Here is an 8,718-nt window from a genome sequence, read left to right on the forward strand (position 1 = left end):
TGGGGCTTTTTTTTTTTTAATAAGTGCTGGGAGCTAGGGCAGGGAGGGAAGCCATTGCCAGGCTGGGAGAGTGGGTGGGGGATGGGCCTGGCTTAGCGGATTCAGAGATTTGGCAGCAGCCGAATCTCTGAATCAGATTTGGCTGAATCAAATCGGGACAGTGATCCAAATCACCGAATCGAATCACTGTCCCCCAAATCAGCCGAATCTGAATTTGAAATGAATACTAGCCGCTTTGCACAGGCCTCCTGCCTGGAGCTCTACCCTTTGTAGCCTACTGCAAAGCAACTTGCTCTGAGATAGTAATTTGTAGCTTTGTAGTTCTTGTCCATGTCTTCCCTCAGCATCTTACTTCCCTGCAGCTGGCACCAACTCAGCTCCCTTTGCTTGTTTGGAGCCATATAGTGCTGCCCTGTTCCTCTTAAAGTAACAGTGGTTGAGGCTCCTGTTACACTGTCTGTGATGTTCAGCAGTTATCTCTCTGCAGTGGGACATAGACCAGATTCTGATACAGATATGGTTACATTGAGTAGAGCCTCTCACTCCTTCAGTAGCCCAAACAAAATCCAATGGATCGCTCGTGGAGCGAGATACTGCACTATGAAAATAAGGGCATCAAAACTGGGCTCATAGTCAAAAGCTTGATTAACCATCAACATTATTTGTTATAAGGACAGCAATGGCTAGATGTTAAGCATTACCTTTAATGGCACCATATGATAGAGAAATAGCCTGTGCATAGATCTTAATGGATGTCATTTTTTGCCCCTCAGTCAGTTTGTCACACCTAGACATATTCTTCTGGATAATGCTATCTTGCTCATCACATTTTCCCCCCAATGAATGGATTGTGAAAGCTTGACAACTTGTCAAGGTTCCTAATTGGAGATTTTTAATGATGCCTTTGGTAAGGGCCTCCAATGGCTAATTTATAGTGAACAATTGCTAACGATGCTTTCAAAGGTGTGAAGGAATACCTTTTGTCCTTGTAAACAGATGTGCTGAGTAGACAGTGTCAGTGTCCTGACAGCCTACCTTTCAAAGTCTGAGGTTTGTTTTTTGTACTGTTTCCAAAGACAACACAGTGTCTAGGACTTGCCATGTCCAGTGCATTCTAGCCCCTGTGGCCTCATTTCAGATGTGTGATATGTCTCCCATATGTTCCTACACAAAGATAACTTCCACTCTGACAAGGTGCACATGTAAATGATGCCATGTATTACAGATAGTCAAGCCATGCACTTAATATGCTGTTTTATGTTGAGGGGAATCAGTTATGGTTAGGAACAGGCTTGGGTCAGCCTCCTGAAGACTGCAATGAAACTGGTGCTATGACCCACTGAAATGGTCCATGCATGCTGGACCAGTCTATATGCCTGGACTATAGAGAATGCATATGGTGTATTAGACTTTCGGTGCTACATCATTCCATTTAGGTATGAAATCTGTCTACAACACCTCGCAGCTGCTTTCAAATACATGTCCTGATTTGACAGCACAGGAGGCAGAGAGGAGTATCACGTAGCTTTCAGGTATGTTAGGGATGTCATAACAACACTGAAGAACTATCCTCACGTAACTATACTGGCCTTAAGCTGTCATGAGGAACCTTGTAGGAAGAGGAAGAGTTCTTACTCTATGAACATGCAGATAATTTGCAGGGATATCTTCACAACATGGAATATACTGGGACTTGCAAAATGTTCAGGACCATCTATCTAATACAGATATCTGGCAGGTTGGTAGCTAAGATACCACTGGATCAGCAATTTCTCATGGTAGCAAGCAATTATCTAGGCATTTCCTTTCTGTCCCAGTGGTATGCATTTTGAGTATGAAAGCAATGGCAACCGTCATCTGTCTTTCTGTTTTGCTGATTTTGCATTCACTAACTTGAGAAACTAAGCAGGGACTTTCAAAATTTCAGCTATAGATAGATAGATGAGTGAATAGCTGGACTCTTCTTTGTGCAAGAGAAGTGCAGCTGGAGGGAGGGATTATGGAGCTATTTCTCTTTATTTATATCACACAGGATGACTGGGTCAGATCTCACTTGTTTTTGTGGGACAACTGATATTCCTTTTTTTGTTTATCTGCTAGTGTATTGATCATGTTTTAATTAATTGTCAGGAGAGCCTTGAGGAGGAGGTAGGTGCCTTATGCAGTTTTGTTAACTCATTCAGGTAATGAGGCTTACTGGGGGAATTCAAACATTTCTACACTACTCCATTCCCTGCATCTTACCTGTAGGTAAATTTCTTAAATTCTGTTTGAGGCATGTCTGTGGCCCCTAGCACCACAGTATCTATGTGCATCATAGTCTAAGATATTTATCCTCAGCTGGGAATAAGAATCATTTTGAGAACCACCCCTGATCTGGAAACACTGAAACTTGGAGACTGTAGGGTTAGGGATTAGTCTGAAATGTGGCCTATTGTGGGGTCTATGCATGTGTTTGATGGAATCAGAAAGCCTGTCACATTATTACTGTGATCAGCAGTATTATGCACCTCGCATGCAAAGGCATGCACCTCTAATGTAAAGCCTAGGATGTTTGTACTCATTATTCTAATATGTATTGGGGCTTCTTTTGTGATTGATTCCTACCTGTTTACAATACAGTGATCTAGAAGTGTGCTGGTATGGATCCTAAGCAGTGGACTAATATCTCTGGCCAGGGCATATGAGTATGAGTCTACCAGAGGAAGTCTAAAGAACTTAAAATATACTTTCTCCCCTCTATGCCCACAAATAATTTACTTCATGGAATTTACCAGGCAGATAGAAAAAAGCTTGCTGTCATCTAAGCTTGATGGTAACGTTGCTTTTACAATAAGAGGGATCTTCACATTCTTACTTGAGATAAGTGCAGCCACATTGATGGACATGTTCAATTTATTATCATGCAGAAATTGTCATGGATGGCATCACTTCAGTTAATAAAGCTCTCCTTTCTCTCTGAGTGGTGTTTAAGGCTAACTATGCATGGATGCAGGGAGCCATTACTGCATGCTGTGTCATGAGGAGTGCAGTCTGAGAATTAGCAAGAGCTAATTGTCATGACCCAAAGGTCTGATTTTTTGTGTGCGCTTCGGCACTAAGAATTATCCCTGTAGGTTTACAGCTTCATTGCACGGTGGAGTTCTGCTGCACAGAGAACCCGTGTGCAAAGGAGAGAGTTCCTGCCACTTTGCAGCTGTCTTTGCAGGGCGCATTTTCTTTGCAACACAGAAATGCACGGTGCAAAGAGTTCCCGCTTTTCATATGCAAATTTGTGTCCCGCTATTGGCTAGTGCTAAATTATTCCCACGTGGTGGCTAGCGATTGGCCTGCTAGCCGTATAAGAGGCTTGAGCAGTTTCCGCCCAAGCCGAAGAGGACTCCACATCCATCTCGTGGGGACTCTGGGTGCGCGGCAGGGTCATAGATACCCTGTGTGTTATTCAGAGGAGTTTGGCGGCCTGATCCACCGCCCACCTCTTCCCATCTTCGAGCGGTAACTTTCTATAAGATGTATCGACGAGTTTTCTATTTGAGGCGCCCTTGTCCTGGACATCCGGAGTTCTGTCTGCGTGGAGCCTAGCAAACTCCACGTGATTGTTCGTGTTTTCTGTTTATAACCGCAACTCAAGCAAGTTTCCAGCCTGCACCGCGACCATCTCGGTGTAAATAAACAATCTTAAAATCAACCGTTAAGTGTCTGTGCCTAATTCTAGCTCGGCGCCCGCCCTCTCCGACCCGGCGTGCCCGGGCTGCCGGCCACAGCCCGCGTGCAGCGCGACCAAGGGCCCGGGTTTGCGCCCGGCCCACACACTAATCTGCTCAGCTATTAGATTTTGCAGGGGATGAGACAACCCGGGGCCTTGTGGCACTGTGTGCACCAGAGAGCACAAACAACACTGGTCAGTGAGTGCCATTTTGCTTGGTCTGTGGCATTGTTTCACATAGACAGATGGATGCTGCAGTTATGTTCATAAAGGGGTATCTAAGTATCGGGCAAAGCAGAGCATTTGCTCTCAGGCCAGAACGTGTGGTTCTTCTCTTCAGGGTATGAATGGGATCTTTGACATGAGGAATGGATATTCCCAGAGTCTACATGCAACTTTCTAGCTAAGCAGGAGGGCTGCTGAGTGATTGTGGTTGTGTACATTGGTTGCTTCCTCTTTTCCCTCTTCTTTTTTTACTACTGCTGCTTTGCTCATTGAATGTAAGACAACCCATCATAATGGCAGACGGGATAGTTTAGGCTGAGAACTCAGGCATTTGAAACCCAGCTACATTTTTCCCTTGTTTCTATTGCACTTGTACTGTGTCTGATGGGTCCTGCTCCTGCCTTGCTCATGGATCTCACTATGCTGTGGCAGAAAGCCAGTACTCTGTCGGCCAGGACGCAGTCCAGGTAATGACACCTGTGGTGCAGGGCGATGTGTCGCAGAGGAAGCAATGTTCTAAACTAACTTTTAGTCTCTCTACACTCCAATTTCTTCATCTTTGAACATGGTCATGACCTGTTTCCTGGGTAGAGGGGGCTGTGAGATCTTTTGCTATAGACCTGCCTCTTATTATAAAATAATAACAGAGATAGAGGACCTGTTAAGAGATGCCTTTTGAGGATTTGGGGTCTCTTGTATGAGAGAGATGACCAGAAGGTTTGATGTAATAAGTACAAAACAAATTGTTTGCAGGAGGTAACAGGGTAAAAATAGCTGATAACTATCTAAGTGCAGACAGGAAGTATGAATACTAAAGTGTTGCAGCCTGAGCATAAGGTGTCAGTAGGGAGTTTTTGCTGTAGTTGTGAGCACCCTTGAGCTGGAACATTCTGCTTATGAAATGACAGGGTCACCAGTGCAAATCTTTATTAAATGCAGAATGTTGCATCACAGCAAAACCTTTCTAGGAAGTTCTCCAAAGGCATTTAATAGCAACAAAAGGGGAAATCCCACTAGGCCACAATAGGGAAACTGGGTGGTGCTCTGAAGACCAATACGTTTAAAGGGAAAAGTCAGTGAAACGGAGTACAGGAGCATACAGAACAGCATGGTATATGGTGCTTCCAGAATGACTTGTGAAATACATGGATCTTTACTTAGATGATCTGAAGGAGGTTGCTTGATGAACTGGGAAACTTCTTTTGTTAGGATATGACTCTTTCTAGTCTTTCTCATTTTCAGCGCTCACCAGAGCTGGTTGGAAATTGTTTTTTTCCCCATTAAAGAAATGCAAAACTCTAGAATTCTTGGTTCAGAGATGATACCTTTTATTAGACCAAGTTTTAGTTGCATTTCTTTTTTTTTGTCTCAGACCAACATGGCTACCAAATGCATCCCTTTTTTCCCCATATACATGTTTTGGCTTTATTGAAAAATGCTGAAAGTATTTGGTCAAAAATACAAGTCTGAAAAAAACATGAAGTATTTTGTGGAAGACTGGTACTTTTCACAAACAGCCAGGCTGAGTTAAAAACCCAATTTTCCATCCAAAATTTATCATGGAAAAATTTTGACTGGCCCCATGACTTAGTCTTTAGCCCTTCTAAAGGAAAAAAACTAGGGCCAGATTTTCAAGAGATTTCAGCTCCCATGCAGAAGCTAAATGAAACGACCAAATTTTTAACACTGTGCTAGAGAAGTAAATTTTTGGTGCTTGTGCCTTTTGAAAATTTAATCTGTAATAAGGAGTACAATGGGACAGGATCCCACAAGAAGATGAGACCAAGGGATAAGTGATCTCTGTTATAGTGATTATAGTAGCCATAACACTAGCAGTTAGCTATGATGCTTGACACTTGAGACAGTGCCCTTGAAGCCAGAAAATCGATTAAAAAGGAGTTTAATATAAAGTTACAGAACAAACAAATAGCACTTTTTCTCTATTTTAAAAGCCTGATCTCAGTTGCATGGGAGTTGAGGGAGCTATTCTCGAGGTAACTGAATAGGTTTCTCTCCAGTACCTGGAGGTAGCTATTTAGGGTAACTGAAGGCAGGATCAGATTTACAGCAGATGAACAGAGTGGTGTCTGATGATACCTGTAGGAACTCAATGTCCCTACTGATAAGCAGTTAGCTTCTGCTCCCATTTGCTTTGGGATAAATCCAGACTGGATTACTTTGCATTTACATGACATGGGGACAGAACCTTTCCCTAAAACACTGCTTCAGTTGTACTCCATAAAAGGGCAAGTGTCCTATGGATAGACACTTGAATTTGTCTTATGCATATGGCCCCTATTTCTTTGGGATGTAAGCATGCTGCAGTCCTTAATGAATAACACCTCTTAAGCAGGGAAGTACCACTATCCCTTTTTTCACGGCCTCTCTGCTGGGCCCAGGACTGCCTTTGGCTAGCAAGCCCTGTTTACGTCCTGTCACTTAGCATATACAAATCCCAGAAACTAGGCAGTATGGCCTGCTTAGAGTGGCCCTAGCTGAGTGCTTTGGGGATGCACTTAGGCTTGGTCCTCTTAGTGCATGCTTAGGGCTGCTCTAAGCTTAACTAAACTGTTTCCTGTCTGGAGCTGGCGCACAGTGCAGAGGAATGAGTGGAAGACCATGCTTCTCTGTGGGACTCTCAGGCTGAGCACAGAGGCAGCATAGACGTGGTCTACTGGACTTAGTCAAGTCAGGAAGTCGCTGGTCGGATAGAGAGAAAAACTCAGACTCCACAGTCTCAGATTCGCAATCTAACCACTAGCCCATTCTTCCTGTTTAATGGACATCTTGCTCTGCCTGCTCAGTAGGAGGTATCTTAGAACAGGTTCTTAGGGTAGAACCTTCCATTGTTTGCAGCATGGCTATCCCATTGCCTGTATGCTTGCAGCCAAAAAGACAATGAAGTTGACCCTTGACCATGGTTGAATAAAACACTGGATGGAAGGGTCATTTTAGCCTTTGGTTTGCTAGTTATAGATTCTGTTGAAAGGCTTCCATTACGTGCAAGTGTTTTTGGTGTGGATTTTTCTAAATTATGTCAAAAGTATCCAGGATGTAGAGCAGGATGCCCTTTTTGGTTTGTATACAAATTTACTAAATCTACCCAGACTGTTAGAGATCTTGTAGCACCTGAAATGCTAGGCAATATCTCCTTAGTACGTTAATAGGTTAGCCAGTATTTGTTCTTTTTTTGGGTAGGATGCAAAGGTATTAAGTTTCTATGTAGACATTTTTACCTGTGGGTACGTATCACCTAGGACAGTGGAGGCCCAAACTGAGTCAAACCTTTTGGGCCTACCCCTAATGCAAACGTGTAAGAATCAGCTGTTGTTTTTTCCTTCTGCTTATTGCTCCATCTCCCTGCCCACATCCGCATAATCATAGAAGCAACTTGTGGTGTTAAATGCCACCCAAGTTTTTCCTGTACTTTCTGCTGATTGCTACTTGATAGAAGATGATTCATCCCTACCTGAGTCCAGAGAAAGGGAAGGGACACCTGCTTTTTGGCTCAATGAGGGAGAAATGGGATCCTATAGAAGTGGGTACTATTTCAGCCTTCCTATCTCTGTGCACTCCTGTGTGTAGCTGTGTAGCTATAACTGATAGCTGAGCACAGGAGGCACAATGACACTTAGCTTTATTTCAGATGTCTATGGGTAGTAGCCTACTGGTGAGATACAGAAGCATACCAGCTGTTTTCAGCACCCTCAGGAAGTCCCAATACCAGCTCATGTTAATGCCTTATGGGGTCCTGTCTCTTTCCTATGCAGGCACAGAGGAAAATGTACCCTGCTGCGACACTCATAGGAGAACTGTATTAATTTGATTTAATTTGATGATATTTTAAAAAGGTGAACATTTCAGAGTGGTGAGCTGACAGCAAGTCATTACAAAGCGATTCATCTAGTCAGGCTGCTCTTGGAATGTTAATGAGCAAATTTTGCACTGTGCTCTGAGCAGTGGAAACAGTTCACAGGTGAGCAAGAAAACGCATTAGAGGCCTGGGAGATATGATTTAAGAGAAATGATTACAAGACCTAAATGTGTCTGGGTTGGATGTGTGACAGGCAAGGAGGAGCAGAATGGTTTACAAACACAGGAAGGGTGGCGGCACCCAGGGAGGGGAGGGATGATTTAGTGTGGCCCATGAGTAGAATAATGGGATTGGGACCGAATAATATGTTTAAATTAGGAAAGGGAAAATTTAGGCAGAATACTAAGGTACATTTCTGGAGAGTGACATATATTTTATTGCGGATAAGGCAGCAGTCCCATCACTAGGAATTTCCCATTTTTATGGGATCAAACCCTAGTAAATTGTAGAGAATAGTCCCAGGGAGCTGGGGACCTGAAGACTGTTTGTATTGCAATAGCACTTACAAACATCAACCTAAATGAGGACTCCATTGTTCTGTGCTTATGGTACAAGGGCCCCCATTTCACAGATGTTCCAGTCTAAATAGATAAAACGGAAGGTCAAAGAACAGGGAAGTGCTTTTGCCTGAGGTCTTACCACAGGTTGGTGGTAGACCTGGGAGTGGGGCTTAGTCCTTCCTGACTCCTAGTCTAATGCCCTCTCCCCTGGGCTACCCTGCTTTTCCCTGTGTGACCAGATAGGTCTTTCCTAGTTTTATAAGTCTGGGAAGGAAGGACGTTCCAGGAAGGAAGGCAGGTGATTTGGTGGGTGGCATTCTTCCCCTTGTTCAAGTCCCGGACCAGCACCACTACCTTGTAGTACTGCAATCACTTCATTTTGTCACAGGACTCCTTTATTTATGCCCAGTCTT

Source organism: Alligator mississippiensis, chromosome 1 (genome assembly GCF_030867095.1).
Source record: "Alligator mississippiensis isolate rAllMis1 chromosome 1, rAllMis1, whole genome shotgun sequence".
In the NCBI taxonomy this organism is placed as follows: domain Eukaryota; kingdom Metazoa; phylum Chordata; order Crocodylia; family Alligatoridae; genus Alligator; species Alligator mississippiensis.